We start from the raw sequence: 16682 nt of genomic DNA on the forward strand, positions 1-16682 counted from the left end.
ACACATAGAAAAAACAATGTAATATAACACGATCCACTGGGAGACTAGCACAATGTGGAATAAAAGAAAAGAAACGATGGTGGTTTTTATTTGGCGATGAAGAATTACAATTAAAAACATCCAAGAGTTCCTGTTCATGCTACCTGTAAAAGTGTAGTGAGGATACGGTTCTGTCTGCACACATTGCTATATTATTATAAGTGAGTTAGTTTCTAAAACGCCATTTTGCTGCTTTTGCACATGACACTACAGGTTTCTGTTTTTATAAAGACAAACAGCTTGCTTTTCCTTCACATGAGAACGGTCTGGTTTTCACATCTCTGGACTCACACTGCGACTTCAAGTCTGCACAAATTGTTTAAGTTTAAAATAACAATGTATGCTGTTGATGCAGGTTGATCGGCCCACGCTCTAGACACAACACGAACACAGCTGCTCATTTCTGAAACTCAGGTGCTTTTAATATTGCACTGCATGCATGAGACTAGCACTAGGAAAAAACCTTTCAATCGACAAAGAGCTGTGCTGATCTGGGATGTGATTCACTTTACCTGACTTTGGAGGTATGCGGTCCCCGTTTTAACCTAGAGATCCTCTATTATTAAAATACCTAGCTCCTAGCAAGGGGAGGGATGTACAAAAGGTGCTATAGACCTGGTTCCACTATCATTATAATAGGATTTCTTCCTTTGTATTTTATGGAATTGTAACAATGCTGATTGTTTTGATGTTATGCATCTTTTTTCTTATGTTAGCAAAGATACTTCATCTTAGAGCACGTAGTTGAAATAAACATTTTAAACTATACCGCGTCTCTGATTGCTCACGTTGTGGACATTTATGAGAATAAAAACGAAAGAGTGTTCTTGATTCCCACTATTCCTGAGAGGTCCCAAAGTCGCTTGCTCTGGGTTGTCCAATCATTGGTAGCTTCGCTGTAGTACCGAGAATGAATGAGGCACTGTTGCTAGTTGGATCGGGGTTCCGGGCACTGAGGTGGATTTTCGGTACACCACAATACACTGAGGTCCTGGTTTCCTGCGCATAGTTCTGTGCATTAGCAGAATCCCCGCAACAAAAGCAGCTCTAGAAACAATGCTTGGACTAAGAAGGGTATTTTCAGCTAACTTTAGGGATTAGTATTAAAACCTATAAACTCAAAAAACTTGGACTGAGTCCCTGCAAGAAGAACTAATTTAACAAGCACACACTGGTGAATAGTCACAGCTGATTGTGGTGTTTGGTTGTTTTCTACAACAGTAATAATTCAGTGACAGCGGCCAGAGAACAGTCTCCAAAAGCAAAGTGAAATGAGAAGATGTGAACTGTCACTCTCGGGTATATTGCTTGCAGTACACAACATTTACCACCCAAGCCCTGACGCGGAACAAGTGAAAGGATCAGAATGAGAGCTGCGACTCTCTGTGTTAATGCTTGCAGTGCACTGCATTCACCACCCAGGCCCTGACATGAAAGAATGATTGGAGAAGAATTTGAGCTGTGACTCTCAGAGTTAATGCTTGCAGTGCACGGCATTCACCACCCTAGCCCTGACGTGGAAGAAGTGACGCCAATGTACATCGTTGCATCTGTAAATGCACCCATCATAGTGGCCCTTTACCAGAGGTGCTTTTCATCAAGCTGGATCTTAACGCACCGCTGACTATGAAGCTGATTCACGAATAGATGGAATGTATACAACAGAGGTGTTTATCATTGAGCTGGATCTTGGCTCGCCGCTAGCTATGTAACTGATTCACGGTTAGATCAATTGTATATAGCAAAGGTGTTTATCATCGAGCTGGATCTTGGTCACCGCTGGCTGTGTAAATGAGTCACGGTTAGATGAATTGTATGTAACAGAGGTGTTTATCTTCAAGCAGGATCTTGGCTCACCGCTGGGTATGTATATAAGTCACGGTTAGTTGAAATGTATATAACAGAAGTGTTTATCATTGAGCTGGATCTTGGTCACCACTGACTCTGTAAATGATTCATGGTTAGATGAATTGTATATAACAGAGGTGTTTATCATCGAGCTGGATATTGACTCACCACTAGTTCTGTAAACAAGTCATGCTTAGATGAATTATATATAACAGAGGTGTTTATCATCGAGCTGGATCTTAACTCACCCAACGCTGATTATGTAACTGATTCACGGTTAGATGGATTGTATATAACAGAGGTGTTTATAATTGAGCTTGATCTTGACTCACCACTAGTTCTGTAAACGAGTCATGCTTAGATGAATTGTATATAACAGAGGTGTTTATCATCGAGCTGGATCTTAACTCACCCAGCGCTGATTATATAACTGATTCACTATTAGATGGATTGTATAGAACAAAGGTGTTTTTAATTGAGCTTGGTCTTCGCTCACCACTGGCTGTGTAAATGAGTCGGGGTTAGATGAATTATATATAACAGAGGTGTTTATCATCAAGCTAAATCTTGGTCACCACTGGCTGTGTAAATGAGTAACGGTCAGATGAATTGTATATAACAGAGGTGTTTATCATCGAGCTGGATCTTGGTCACAGCTGGCTGTGTAAATGAGTCCCGGTTAGATTAATTCTATAAATATATGTTATGAGTTTCTTATTTACAGAGACTCATTCAACCAAATTCTATCTGGTTTAGGACAGAATCAATGCATGACGGCAACATTATTTATAGGATTTATTGTGGAATGGAGGAACTCTGTACAAAGAGCTTCTTATAAACCTAAGAGCACCAAGTAAGGGTGAAGGGTCAGCAGTTATAAAGTAATGGGCATTTGATTTTTTGGTTTTTGTTGAAACGCTCCTGCAAAGGTCATAATCCAGAATGTTGCTCCTCCTCGGTCTCGGACCAACTCATCGTTTTATACTTTTTCTCATAGTATGAGAGGCTATTTTTCTGAGCCCCTGTTTGTTCTTACAATGATAAAGTTCTAGCAAAGGCTATCTATGTAGCTACTTCACTATGATTACTGAGTAAGATCTTCTTACACTTTTGCCAAGTTACCTGTAAAAGAGAATTTGATGAGATTGTCTAGCGGCTAGTAATTCCATAGTTCTATAGGTGCTTAACTATAAATATTATATGTATATATATTTATACATTTTTCCACTGAAAAAACCCAAAAATTTACAGGGACGTTCTAGTTAGGAAATAAAATTTTAAAAACCTGAGAAATTAGCTAAAAAAACAAAGGTTACAGGAACGGTACAGTTCGGTTCACAATTTATACACAAAACCATAGAAATTCATCAGTAATGGTTAGAGTTAGAGAAACTATAACAAGTGCCCTCGGGTAACTATAACTTGCTAGCCCACCGTGCAGTTTACTTATCAATATTTTTACTGCAAATTATATCATCAATGATGGCATAGAAGTTATCATGAGTGATGTAATATGTGGGGTACTTAGCACTGCATGGCCAGGGTGCAAGTTATAGTTACCTTAGGGCACTGCCCCAGATGTTCCACGCCTCCGGCATGTACCAGCTTTACTCCCGCTCACAGGGAGAAGCTAAAAATGCTGCACCCTGCATGCAAGAGCAATTTTTTCATCTGTTTCTCTGCTCACTTCACAGCGGGCAGGGAAGCAATTGTAAAGACTGCTCCCAGCATCGAGGGGTATTTAATGCTCCTGCCTGCTGGACGCAGACGTAGTGTTTGTTCTCACTTTGAAGGAGCTTTAAAATTGCTCCCACGAAGCGAGAGCAAACACAGGTTTCCGTGTCTGGACCAGTGCGGGCTGGGAAACTGCTATGTTCTGGGTGTGGGCACCCCAGGGCATAGCCAAGCCGGCAATGGAGTATGGGGTTCCTAGGCTTAATAATGGCCCTGGAAGGGGTGCTTGTTGTCCCATTCCCATTTGCTTTTACAGCCTGCCCCCAGGATGGGGTCCCTGGGGCTGAAATTGACCTGGGGAGGGAGATGCGTGTTCCCCTCCCTGATGATTTTTGCTTCGTGCCTGGGGATGCCCCCCTTTAGATCCGAAATCGGCCCGGGAGGTGGAATGCATGGCTCCCCGCATTACAATTACTGCTGGGCCCCGGGTAATGGGGTTCCCAGGTCCGAAATCGCCCCCCCCTCCCCTCTGGTTTGGATAGCTAGGCCCCGTGGGTGTTGTGGTTACCAGGGCTGAAATCAGCCTGGTAGAGGGGCCATGTGCCCCCTCCCCTTAAGTTTGGATGACTGGGGAGTGATGGTCTCCAGGGTCATAACTGGCCTGGGGAAGTGGGGCCATGTGCACCCCCTCTCTCCTAAATCTGAAGCTAATGGTCCCCCAGGATCTGGCCCACTTGGGGGCATTATAAAAAACAAGTAGGCCTCTCATTTCAGCTGCTTCCTGGAAAGTTTCGAGGTGATCCATCAGGCAGGGGCCGAGAAAAACAAGGGTTCCCACCTTGTATTTTCCATAGACTTCTTTAAACAGTGCTGTAGCAAAAACTGCTGAGCAGCATTACACTAACTTTGGCATGAAGCTAGATTTTGGCCCACAGATTTAGCTTTTTGGTTATTGGTGTAAATCCAAACAGTAATTTTTGTGAAATGAAGTGTCAAAAATAATAGTATATTTAAGCAGTTGGAGTCTAAATTAGGAGGCAGTAGTCAATCCTGATTGGTTGGCTTCAACCTGAACAATATATTGTGGCAGCCTTTACCAGACTCAGGGATATAATAAATTAATTAAACAAGCATTTCCAATGCAATAGGCTTGGCATCTACAAGATTTTAAGATGTAAGCATTGTGAATGACAATGCCTTTTATTTATGTTTTAAGAAACAAAACTCGAATAAAAGGGACTATCATGTACAATGCCAATAACACAAACTTTTGTAAATGCGAGACCAAGTGCACTGGGAATGGGAACCAGCAGAGAGATATAGGGAAAGAGAGACTGGAAAGAGCGAAGGAACGAATACACATGTGGAGACAGAGAAAAAGAGTGAAAACACTGTGACCATAGATACATTTATTTCTACCGAAACTAAATGCAAATGTAAAATTTCAAAATATGAAAAGCATAATTATTTCACTTACCTTGGAGAAGTTGATTGAAGGGGGTAATGAAGCCCATGGCTGACTTGGTGACTGGTTTCAAACGGAGTTGCAGTTTCAAAAGTGCAGGACACTGTAAACAATTTAGAATAACACTGAAAGCGTGATTTGCGGGAGCTAAAGCAACCCAAGGCTGAGTAACAAAAGCTGTTCTCATTGGCCCATATAAGTCCTGCAGTGGAGCAGCGAGCACTAGGATTGGCGGATGGCTTTCAAGCCAATCATAGTAGCTCTCCACAAAAAGTCTGGGGCAACCATTAGACGGTGAAACACACCGCTTCATTGGCTGTCACCCAAAATAATGAAAATTATAGACGTGGCTTCGTATAAAGGCATTCTTCGGGAGAGTCCGTGAAAAGTAGAGACGGTTAGTCACCATGGGTGTTGATAGGATTTGTGTGGAGAAATGAGGGATGGAGGAGCACATACGAAGCACCACTGCCACTACGGTGGTGATGAGAAGCCAGTTGTTACTCAGGATGGATTGCAGTCACAACCACCTCCGCTGTTTCTCTCTTTTTTTTTTTTGTAAACATATTTTATTCATTTTCATCTTGTCAATTAGCAGCAGTACATTTCAACAAGAGCATCTCATCTTAACTTAAGCAGCGGGTGTCAACAAGCTCAATTGCATCTATTCAGTCCTGCTTCCCGCTTCTCGCCCCTTATAGCTGTCACCGCAAGGGCAACCATGCCCCAAATTCCGAACAACTCCCGCAACTTTACATTCAATATCTTTATATCGGAGATCAGCTTCTCGGTTGTCTGTTCTCATCTACACACATATTTATCTAAACAACTAATAAGTGAACAAACCCCTCTCCCTCTCCCATCCCCTTCCCCCCTCACCCCCAGGCATGTTGCTCTATCATGTGAAACCACCTCCGCTGTTTCTCTTGTGTTGTTTTGTGGCCACAACTTTAGCTGCTATGGTGATGGGAGTGTAAAAGGACACACGTGATAATTTGTATGGGAGAGGCATCGGCATGAGTGACTGCGTGGTTGTGTGTGTCACTAAATAGGCAACTGTGTGCAAGAAAGCGCGTGTACAGATTACTAGTGTTTGCACGGTACATTGCGTGTGTGTTACTGTACCTGAAGTGCAAGGGCCGTTGGATTTTGGTGTTCTGCACATATGCAAGGAAGGGGGCAGTGGGAACAGAATGCTGGCTTTAAGCTGCCTATGTCTCGGTCTGCATCGTACAGCCCTGTGCCGTGAATGCTTCAGCACCGGCAGCAGGCTCCTGCTCACCTCTGCCATCCTACACCGGCACCACCACCCTCTATGACCTCTGAAGAGGCGGTGACTAAGAATAGTACAAAACAAATATACACATTTTCAAAAATGCTTTATTATCGCTAAAATCAAATTTCATGTTGCCAGGCAGCACCCAAACAAACAGTTTTCTTGTGGAAAATGGCTTTGTATGGCTTATACAACACTGTTATTTATTGCTGAAACATCAAGTTACCATTTGATGAGAATAGGAACGGTAATGAATGCCTTGCACGGAGGCAACTTCTGGACCATAACAATAAATTAAATAAGTAGAAACGGGCGCCCTGTGAAACATGTAGCGCGGCACCCGTGTGGAGAAAAGTAATACGAGTGTGGATATAAAAGCAGTAGTTCCAAAGGAGCATATATACAACTACAGCGTAACCAAACTGTAGTTGGCCGGTGCTCCTGAGAGAAAACCGCAAGTGATGTTATAGGAGTGCCAACCAACAAGAAGCCAACAAAGAAGAGTGATGGAGGAGTAAACCAATGGCAGGCAGCCAGGTGGGGTCACACTCCTTGTAATGATTACAGCAGGTCTTGCAGACAGAGCATGCGCTGGTGCCCAACCTTAGAAAATATGTAAGGGGCAGAGTGGGCACACCCAAAAGGAACATCCCCTTTACAGGCTGGCCAAAACATGGACAACATGCCAGGGCAGCCGTTACAGGACTCTTGGACATGGAGCCAATTGAAATGAAAAGATGATAACAGTTACAATATAAATTATTTGTGGATGGGACCACACTAATTTTAGGAATGGCCTGTTTTAAGGTGATTTTTAAGGGTGGGCGTAGTTCGCGAAGTAGCGCTACGCGAAGCTACGCGAAGTGCACTTCGCGCTACGCGAACTTCACGTAGCACTACGCCAGCTGCGTAGTGGCATGTTCGCACTGTGCAAGATGTGTTTTCAATGATTGCACAGTGCGGACAAGCATCCGGCACTGTGCAATCATTGAAAACTGCATCTTGCACAGTGCGAGCTGTAGTTTTCTGCTGCTCGAGTAGAATATTGCTCGAGCTGCAGCTTTCTCAACGCAAACTAGTAGTTTCTCATTGAGAGCGGTCGCGAGCATGCGCAACCACTCACAATGAGAAACCTTACCTTCCCGCGTTGAGAATCTTGCCGGGATGTCATTTTGCTTGCTCGCGGTCGCAAACATGACGTTCAGGACCGCGAACAAGCAAAAAATGAGCGCTACGCTGCACTACGCGTGTTCGCACTGTGCTACGTGCAGCTCGCGTAGTGCGAAGTTGCGCAAACTTCGCAAACTCCTTAAGCGTAGCGTAGTGCTTCGCCCAGGGTTAGTGATTTTACCCTGTGAAATTAAAGGATGCTAGCAGTTACAATATAAATCATTTGTTGTCTGTTCTAAGCTGTTCTAAGCTGATTTTAATCATGTTTAAGAGAAAACTGTTCTCTCGTGATTTTCTCACAGGGGTTATAGAAGGTGCTCCAAAAGCTAAAATGAGAACATGTTCCCTGTAAAAAGTCTGACATTTTCAGTAAATAGTGTACTTCCAGCATGAGCAGCGAATGTCAGCTGATACCCAGAATTCTACTGCAGCCTCCCAGAGTGTTCTACAGAACAACTAGAGCGCTAACAGTTTTACTTATGACAAAACTGTGCGATACCTAAGGGGATGATGGACGAAGCGTTTGAGTAAATCAAACACTCACCCCCAGTCAACTGATCTGGGTTTAATCCATCACCATTCTTTAGCTCACTCCACCACCCCAGTTCAGACATGGCCATATGCAAATCAGTCTGACCCTGTGCCTCAGGGTAACAGTCCAGCCCGATCAGCCAAGCCATGTCTTCCCTGGACTGGAAACAAGCATCCTGGGACCGGTTTCGTATTCATATTCCTCATCAGCCAGTCTATCTTGAATCAAATGGTAGAGTGAGCAAGGGACCCACGTCTGGGCATACTCTGCCAACTTAGGGTGAACAAAGCGATACCAAAGGGGATGTTGGACAGAGCGTTTGAGCAAATCAAACACTCACCCCAGTCAACTGATCTGAGTGTAATCCATCACAATTCTTTAGCTCACTCCACCACCCCAGTTCAGACATGGCCATATGCAAATAAGTCTGACCCTGTGCCTCATGGGAACAGTCCAGCCTGAAATGCCAAGCCATGTCTTCCATGGACTGGAAACAAGCATCCTGGGACCGGCTTCGGATTCATAATCCCCATTAGCCAGGCTATCTTGAATCCAGTGGTAGAGTGAGCAAGGGACCCACGTCTGGGCATACCCTGCCAACTTAGGGTGAACAAAGCGATACCAAAGGGGATGATGGACAGAGCGTTTGAGCAAATCAAACACTCACCCCTAGTCAACTGATCTGGGTTTAATCCATCACCATTCTTTAGCTCACTCCACCACCCCAGTTCAGACATGGCCATATGCAAATCAGTCTAACCCTGTGCCTCATGGGAACAATCCAGCCCGAACTGCCAAGCCATGTCTTCCCTGGACCGGAAACAAGCATCCTGGGACCAGTTTCGGATTCATAATCCTCATCAGCAAGGCTATCTTGAATCCAGGGGTAGAGTGAGCAAGAGACCCACGTCTGGGCATACCCTGCCAACTTAGGGCGAACAAAGCGATACCAGAAGGGGATGAATGACGGAGCATTTGAGCAAATCAAACACTCCTCCCCAGTCAACTGATCTGGGTTTAATCCATCACCATTCTTTAGCTCACTCCACCACCCCAGTTCAGACACGGCCATATGCAAATCAGTCTGACCCTGTGCCTCATAGGAACAGTCCAGCCCAATCTGCCAAGCCATGTGTTCCCTGGACTGGAAACAAGCCTCCGGGGGCTGGTTTCGGATTCATAATCCTCATCAGCCAGGCTATCTTGAATCCAGTGGTAGAGTGAGCAAGGGACCCAAGTCTGGGCATACCCTGCCAACTTAGGGCGAACAAAGCGATACCATGAGGTACCAGTGGGGATGATAGACGGAGCGTTTGAGCAAATCAAACACTCATCCTCCAGTCAACTGATATGGTTTTAATCCATCACCATTCTTTACCTCACTCCACCACACCAGTTCAGAGACGGCCATATGCAAATCAGTCTGACCCTGTGCCTCATTGGAACAGTGCAGCCCGAACTGCCAAGCCATGTCTTCCCTGGATGGGAAGCAAGTATCCTGGGACCAGTTTCGGATTCATAATCCTCATCAGCAAGGATATCTTGAATCCAGGGGTAGAGTGAGCAAGAGACCCACGTCTGGGCATACCCTGCCAACTTAGGGCGAACAAAGCGATACCAGAAGGGGATGAATGACGGAGCATTTGAGCAAATCAAACACTCCTCCCCAGTCAACTGATCTGGGTTTAATCCATCACCATTCTTTAGCTCACTCCACCACCCCAGTTCAGACACGGCCATATGCAAATCAGTCTGACCCTGTGCCTCATGGGAACAGTCCAGCCCAATCTGCCAAGCCATGTCTACCCTGGACTGGAAACAAGCCTCCGGGGGCTGGTTTCGGATTCATAATCCTCATCAGCCAGGCTATCTTGAATCCAGTGGTAGAGTGAGCAAGGGACCCAAGTCTGGGCATACCCTGCCAACTTAGGGCGAACAAAGCGATACCATGAGGTACCAGTGGGGATGATAGACGGAGCGTTTGAGCAAATCAAACACTCATCCTCCAGTCAACTGATATGGTTTTAATCCATCACCATTCTTTACCTCACTCCACCACCCCAGTTCAGAGACGGCCATATGCAAATCAGTCTGACCCTGTGCCTCATTGGAACAGTGCAGCCCGAACTGCCAATCCATGTCTTCCCTGGACCAGAAACAGGCATCCTAGGACCAGTTTCGTATTCATAATCCTCATCAGCCAGGGTATCCTGAATACAGTGGTAGAGTGAGCAAGGGAACCTCGTCTGGGCATACCTGGCCATTTTAGAGCAAACAAAGCGATACCAAAGGGGATGATGGACGGAGCGTTTGAGCAAATCAAACTCTCACCCCCAGTCAAATGACCTTGGTTTAATCCATTACCATTACCATTCTTTACCTCACTCCAATATCCCCTTTATTTCAAAAACCCATGACAGGCACTGGGGTAGGAAATGGAGTTCACTTCCGCTTTCTAAATGGGAACAGGCGCTCTCTGAACAGCCTCCCCAAAAAACTATGAATCCCGACACGGCAGCTTTCAAATTTGATAGCTGGATTTCCAATACTTTAGATCAAGTGCTTCCAAAAGGCTCTCTGCAAACAATAAAAAGATCCAAAGTTGCACCTTGGTACTCTCAGGACCTTAGGACGTTGAAACAAGTCTGCCGTAAAGCGGAGAGAGCTTGGAGGAAAGATCCCTCCCAACTGAAAAAATCAGAATATAGAGTGGCAATGAGGCACTACAAGAATGAAATAAAACTTGCTCAAGCCAAGTTCTATGAAACCAAAATTAATATGGCAGCTAACTCCCCTAGAGAAATTTTCAAAATTGCAAAATCCTTAATTTCCCCTCCTTCTGAGACTCTGCCATCAGAGGGTGCACAGGTCCGCTGTGAGAATTTGGCCACCTTCTTCTTTCAGAAGATTCAGGCCATCTATTCCCAATTCTCGACAGATAATGAAGATACGGCTTCCTCCTTTACTCTGGACACTGACCTACCTGTATCCTGTTCACTGGTCACTTTTCCACTCTTAGATCCTAGCACTTTAGATATATTGGTCCATAAAGTCACCTCAGGATCTCCAAACGATCCAGCCCCTCCACAGACATTGATGAAAGTGATTGATACTATTCGCCCGTTTATTCTAGAGGTTCTTAACACCTCTATTTCCTCCAGCTCTGTCCCATCCACATGGAAGTGCGCGATGGTAAGGGCCCTGCTGAAAAAGCCGAACCTGGATCAGAACAATCTGTCCAACTTCCGCCCTATCTCGCTTCTCCCGTGGATGAGTAAATTGCTGGAGAGACATATCAATAAAATCCTAGGAGACTATTTAGAGTCCAATAACCTTCTACAGGTCTCCCAGACAGGATTTCGTCCCCAGCATGGTACCGAAACTGCCCTTCTGGCAGTGACAGAGGCAGCCAGAGCTATAATGGACCAGGGAGGAAAAACAGCCATTATACTTCTTGATCTTAGTGCCGCGTTCGACACTGTTAACCATGCCACGTTATTACATCGTTTAAAGGGCATGGGGGTGTCGGGCGCGGCCCTGAGTTGGCTGACCTCCTTCTTGGAGGAACGTTTTTTTCAGGTGTTTGAGGGCGAGGTGGCATCATCTAAGCATCCGCTTAGCTGTGGGGTTCCGCAGGGCTCCTCCTTGAGCCCCACACTTTTTAATGTCTATATGCAGCCTCTAGAGAAGATAGTCCTCCCTTTTGGTGTGCGGATCGTCACCTACGCAGACGATACCCAACTTGTGGTCTCTTTGGACCACAAGGAGGGTTCGTCTAACACCCTGGGCCCTTGTCTGGAGGCTGTCGCTGAGTGGATGCAACTCTCCCACCTCAAACTCAACGGGGAGAAGACGGAAATCATGCTACTAGGTAACCCTTCCCCAACCTCCCTGGCGTCTGGCTGGCCTTCATGTCTCGGTGCTCCCCCCCCTCCGAAAGACCAGATAAAGAGCCTAGGAATCTGGCTTGATAGTGCGCTGGATTTTTCAGTCCAAGCTACCAAAACTGCCTCCATATGTGTGGGGCTAATGAAAATGCTCCGCAAAGTGCTCCCTCTACTTCCATTCCAGGCGAGAAGGGTCATGGTACAGGCCCTGATACTCTCCCGCCTGGACTATGGAAATGTTCTATATCTAGGAGCCCCGGCAACAGTGACAAAAAGACTCCAAGTCACCCAAAACTGTGCCGCCCGACTGTTGTTCAACATCCCGCGCTGTCAATCAGCAAGGAATGCCTTAAGAGAACTCCATTGGCTCCCAGTGGCCGCCAGAACACAGTTTAAGGCCATGTGCATTTTGCACAAAACCTTCCATCGAAATGGTCCGGCAATCCTGTACCCCCTGGTGTCACCATATTTTCCATCTAGAGCCCTTCGCTCGGCTTCACTGCATCTGGCAACCATGTCTAAAATCAAGAAAGCCCGCTGGGGTGGCCGCTCTTTCACTCACGCAGCGGCAAAGCTATGGAATACCCTGCCTTTAACTCTCAGACAAAATAACAATCTAATGTCATTTAGGAGAAACCTAAAAACTCACCTGTATTCAAAAGCGCACTAAACTTACCCAGTAGCTCGACACAGTATTCAGTCTAAAGCGCTGCGAGGCCTCCGGGTGGTTATGCGCTATATAAGTGTAATTTTTCATTTCATTTCATTTCATTTCACTCCACCACCCCAGTTCAGACATGGCCATATTCAAATCAGTCTGACCCTGTGCCTCATTGGAACAGTCCAGCCCGAAGTGCCAAGCCATTTCTTCCCTGGACCGGAAACAGGCATCCTGGAACTGGTTTCGGATTCAAAATCCTCATCAGCCAGGCTATCTTGAATCCAGTGGTAGAGTGAGCAAGGGACCCACGTCTGGGCATACCCTGCCAACTTAGGGTGAACAAAGCGATACCAAAGGGGATGATGGACAGAGCGTTTGAGCAAATCAAACACTCACCCCAAGTCAACTGATATGGTTTTAATCCATCACCATTCTTTACCTCACTCCACCACCCCAGTTCAGAGACGGCCATATGCAAATCATTCTGACCCTGTGCCTCATTGGAACAGTCCAGCCCAAACTGCCAAGCCATGTCTTCCCTGGACCGGAAACAGGCATCCTGGGACCGGTTTCGGATTCAAAATCCTCATCAGCCAGGCTATCTTGAATTCAGTGGTAGAATGAGCAAGGGACCATGTCTGGGCATTCCCTTGAAACTTAGGGCGAACAAAGCGATACCAAATCGGATGATGGAAGGAGCGTTTAAGCAAATCAAACTCTCACCCCCAGTCAACTGACCTGGGTTTAATCCATCACCATTCTTTACCTCACTCCACCACCCCAGTTCAGACATGGCCATATGCAAATCAGTCTGACCCTGTGCTTCATGGGAACAGTCCAGCCTGAGCTGCCAAGTCATGTCTTCCCTGGACCGGAAACAAGCATCCTGGGACCGGTTTTGGATTCATAATCCTCATCAGTCGGCTACATATGTCATCTACATGAACTGTCTGTACTGAAAACGGGAAGGACCTATGGACACAAATGGAGAATGGTGACCCGCTCTGGACCACTGAGTAAATATTGCATGATGGACACAGGTGTCTGTGTACTACCCAGGAATATACACTTTGTACCTAGTAAATGAGTCTCTTGAAGTAACAGGATATCAGGGGTGTGATAACCGCCCCCTCTTAATTTTAGTATTCAAACTATTATCAATCCATGACTTTATACTATATCTCATCTCACAGTCTGACAACAATTTGTTACTCATTAGAATCAAAATGATCCTGTACAACTCGCTGGGGCATGTGCCTGGTAACGGGAACAAAATGAAACCCTGAAGAATCTAAACTAAAATCCATCCCCCTAACACTCCCACCCTATATTTCCATCTTGGAAGTATCAGACATCCCAAATCATATGTAATAATCAACTGTGAAACTCAATGGCAAAAAATGAAAAAAGAAACAAGCAAGCAAAAGGATTGATGCACTTTGAATGAAGAGTCCTTTTTCTCTTCTCTTTCAGGGGCTTTGTATTGTGCAGAAAAGCTGAACATGAAGTCAGTCCTTTTATAATGGTCTCTGTTGCCACATGGGTGTTTTTTCCCCTGAACCCCTGGGTTTGCGGAAGGCTGTCTGCAGCAGGAGTAACCTCTACCCCCAATGACTTATGGTGTGCTAGATTCTTTGATGCCGACTCGGTTGATGTCGTGTTCTTTGTGGGATGAAGATATTTCATCAGACGCCCTTTGAATCCCCTGTATGTGTCAGTGTGAACTGAAGGAGGTTCAAAGTCAATATCTTGTGTGCCAGACACAGCCCAGTGGAGCAGAGGTCCTGTCCTCCAGATCTTAGCCAAGGCACTGAGAGCATCAATGTACATTTTGAAGGGCTTCTCTTAGGGAACCCACCCAGGCACAGAATTTGTAACTCACTTCAGTCAAATCCAGGAATCAGCAGAAATATAGACAGTGCCTTTAACCACTTTCTTTAGGAAACATAAGTTTGCCTTCCCTTTCAGAAAAGACAGTCTGCTCTTCCAAGGCCAATGTCATTGCAGAAACTGCACAGTGAGAAAGTTAAAAGACTGAAGGTACTCACAGGGACTCAAGCCAGGAACTACTTTGTGACCATTTTAAAGTTGAACAACACTGGGGGGCGCTAGATGGTGCACTAGCGAATGGTAGCCTTTGGGTGATGCTCCCGCCGTCCAGCGATATTTATCATATAAATCATCCTTTTTAGACACTTTTGGGAACTGTTCTGATGAGATTCTGCACCACATAACCTCTGACGCATTCTGTCCGAGTTTGGGGCGAATCGGAGTGAAGCTGAGCTGGTGAGGTGCTGCAGTATCTTTGGCGACCTGGACCTGTGGAGCGTGCTGTGTCGGCGGTCGGCCACACCAACCACGCAAGACCGAGGCTTCCTTTGAGGCCTTAGGCCTCGCACAACGCGAGTCCCGCGAACACGGTTCCGACCGCCCGGATCTCTACACCTGCCTGCACAGGAGACATCAGGGACAGCTGCGGACCCAATCCCCCCCCCTGTCTGCCAAATATCATCCTGTGGCGTAGAGTGGGCCCTGCGGGGGGGCCGAGAGAGGTTTAGAGCCGCGATATCTTGGCTGCATGAGGATACGGGCTGGGGCCCTCCGACCATCTTCCCACTATAGGCGAGACACCCGCCTGCAGGACAGCCCCCTCCGGGGACCCGGGAGACAGTAGAGGAAAGTAGATGCATCCTTTGAGCGGTGAGTGCGACACCCGGAGAGGTTGCATAATCGCCAAGTCGAGGCCGCAGGGCGGACCTGAACAGAGCAGAGCCTGAAAGATCTCCTATAAACTTGTGATCTCAGCATATTGGGCTGCATCCGGGGACAAGGAACAAGGGCAACCCCCAGAATTGGAAGGTCGATCTAACAAGGTCGGAGAGGAGCGTCCCTTGGAGCTAACTGGCCCTGATGGAGTGGCTGCCAATGGCGGGACAAGATACAGGGAGGTGACGCTGGCGCACGGGTAGGGTACACTGCTCTGGCCTTCGCGTTTATCGGTCCGCACTGCCCCTTTCTACACCGCATTTTGGGCCGCATTCTGCTCAGTGAGGCTTATAGCGAACGGAATTCATGGCGAGGAGCCTGCGACGGGCTAGGCCTGCACCGGTTGGAAATATCCTCTCCCCCTGGCCGGTGGAATCGATTGAGCAGTGCGAGAGCCACTGCATGCGGTACAGGGTGAGCGGCCCCGTGATCGCTGTTCAAAACAACACCAGGAAGAGCCCAATGATCTAGAAAAGGTCGGCTTTTACCTATCCTTCTGTCTGATGACCCCCTCCCACTAGCTCCACCCTTCTGTCCGTGACCGCTAGCTGGAGAGCTGGTACGTGGCCATTTGCGGGGAGCGGCTGATTGGCCTGGTCTGCTGCGAGGATGGTTAGGCCAGGCACGAGGCAACCGAAGCTCACCTTTGAGGCTGCCAACAAATCGAATCGCACTGCACCGGATCAGCAAAATTTGGCGGGCACTAGCGGAGCAACCGTGGGACCCTCGGAATCTACAGAGGATCTGCAAGATGTCCTTCGTGAAATGCGACAGGGCTTTGCTACGATAGCAGATAAAGTTGATATAATGTCGTCATGCATGGATGCAGTGGTTCATAAACTAGATGCTCACAAAGAACTCCTGAAAGAAGCGGAGCAACGCATCTCGGACTCGGAGGACACCACGACACGGCATACTTCGCAGCTCTCCAGAATGGATAACCTGCTGCAGATAATTGCGGCCAAGAACAAGGATTTGGAGGCGAGGAGTATACGTAACAATGTCCTTATAGTTGGTATTCCGGAGACGACCAACATGGGCAAGATGGAGGAATATGTGGAGAAACTATTGCTGGTGGCGATTGGCTCCGAGGCCTTTTCGCCCCAATTTATTGTGGAAAGGGCGCATCGATCGTTGGGCCCTAGACCCAAACCGGGCACAGCTCCTAGTCCTATCTTTGCCCGATTATTTAATTACAGAGACAGCGATGTGGCATTGCTGGCAGCTCGTAGCACGAAATCGCTTTCATGTGATGGCAATTCCTTTACCATATACCCAGATTTCACCCCAATGGTGCAGGAGGAGCGACAGAAGTTTTGAGATGTGAAAGCCAAGTTCCGCAACTTACAAATTGACTATGCACT

General features: G+C 46.7%; 1 pseudogene across 1 annotated transcript in view; it reads left to right on the forward strand.

Annotated features, from left to right (window-relative positions):
• The window catches only part of LOC147737224 (uncharacterized), a 170951-nt pseudogene that overhangs the window by 48873 nt on the left and 105396 nt on the right, over positions 1 to 16682 (forward strand). The window lies entirely within an intron of this gene.

Source organism: Lissotriton vulgaris, chromosome 1_1 (assembly GCF_964263255.1).
Source record: "Lissotriton vulgaris chromosome 1_1, aLisVul1.2, whole genome shotgun sequence".
Classification (NCBI taxonomy): domain Eukaryota; kingdom Metazoa; phylum Chordata; class Amphibia; order Caudata; family Salamandridae; genus Lissotriton; species Lissotriton vulgaris.